Consider the following 1,810-nt stretch of genomic DNA (forward strand, 5'->3'; position numbering starts at 1 on the left):
ACGATCGAAGTCAAACTAATAGGCCTATAGTTATTTGGTTTCTTTTTGTCACCTTTTTTGAATATGGGAGTAACGTTAGCTAGCTTCCATTCTCTTGGGACATCTCCGGATATGATGGATTTCTTGAAAATGATTTCTAATGGAACAACAATCTCATTTTTCATTTCCTTTAAGATTCTTGGATGCCAACCGTCAGGCCCTGGTGTTTTATTAACTTTGAGTTTGTCTATACACCTTTTAATTGTTTCTTTTGTTATATTTACCGTAGTGAGTAAGTTTACCCCAGACTTTTCACAGGTTTCAGTTTGGAATTCACTTTGAGGTGTTTCGTTTACGAATACCGAGCTAAAATAATTGTTTAAGAGATTACACATTCCTTCATTTGAATATTCAAGTTGACCGTCAGCAGATAATAGTGGACCAATGTGATTCCTAACAACCTTTTTATCTCTAATGTAACTATAGAATTCTTTGGGATTCTCTTTGGATTTCTCAGCGATGTTCATTTCGTATTGTCGTTTTCTTTTTCTTATTGTCTTTTTTAAATCTCTCTGTATTGATACATAACTTTCATAGTCATTAGATGCACCCGAGCACTTATATTTCTTATAAGCCTGTCTCTTTTTAGCAATACTTTTTTCAGTTTCTTTGTCGAGCCACTTTGGGCGAGCCTGATTTGGGGGACGTCTGTCCTTAAAAGGAATGTAAGTTTGAATCATCTTAGTGAGCGTATTTTGAAATATTTCCCACATCTGATCTATAGGTCTTTCGTTTAATTTTTCCTCCCAATCTGTAAGCTGAAGCTCCTGACGTAGTTCTATGAACTGAGCTTTACTGAAATCGGGTATTTTAGAAGCACAAGTATCTATTCTAAAATTGTTTAGGAGTTTGAATCTGACTAAGTTGTGATCGCTATTTGCAACAGATTCACCGACTTCTACATCAGTTGCCATGCTTTCGCGGCTAGTGATCAATAAATCGAGTAAGTTTCCATATCTTGTGGGCTCTTTTACATGCTGAATTAAGTAATTGTCACCAAGAAAATCAATCAAGCGACTACCTATATGGCCATGTTCAAGGGTCATCCAATCAATGTCAGTAAAATTGAAATCACCCATTATCAATAAATCCCGGTCGCAGAAACTAGACAGTTCTTGAAATAACAGTTTGTCGTCTGCTAATGATAATGTCTTTGGCCTATATATTACACCTATATTCATTTTTTGTCCATTTGTTTGGGTTAACTCAACCCACAAACTGTCATATGCATCCTGTTTCACTTTCTCTAAAACACAAGCATGAACATTGTTTTTAACGTACAATAGAACACCCCCACCTTTCTTGTGGTTTCTATCCTGATGAAAGTGTTTAAATCCCGCAATATTAAATTCAGCTTCGAACTCTGTACCATTTAACCATGTCTCAGTTATTCCTATCATATCGAGATTTTCGCTTTTGACATACGCCTGTATTTCTTGAAATTTTTTCCTAATACTACGAGCATTAAAGTACATAGTTTTAAGAAACTCCTGATTATTTCTTTTTGACACATTTTGAGTTTCAATATCATGTCTTATATTATCATTTTGTTTTTTATTTATGCCTTGCTCTATATTATTATTATTTGGTCCTTCATTGACATTCAATGCTTCATTAACATTTCTCCTATCAAAATTAACATTTCCCCCATCACGGACATCTGGTCGATTACGGTCATCCGATCTATTTTGTACATTTTGTCCCCCAACGTCACCGTGATTCACGCCGGCCTCCCGTCGTTCAGTGACATTATGTAAGGAAAAGGGGGAAG

The sequence above is a fragment of the Oratosquilla oratoria genome, chromosome 28 (assembly GCF_046742065.1).
Source record: "Oratosquilla oratoria isolate Oo_2021 chromosome 28, ASM4674206v1, whole genome shotgun sequence".
NCBI lineage: Eukaryota > Metazoa > Arthropoda > Malacostraca > Stomatopoda > Squillidae > Oratosquilla > Oratosquilla oratoria.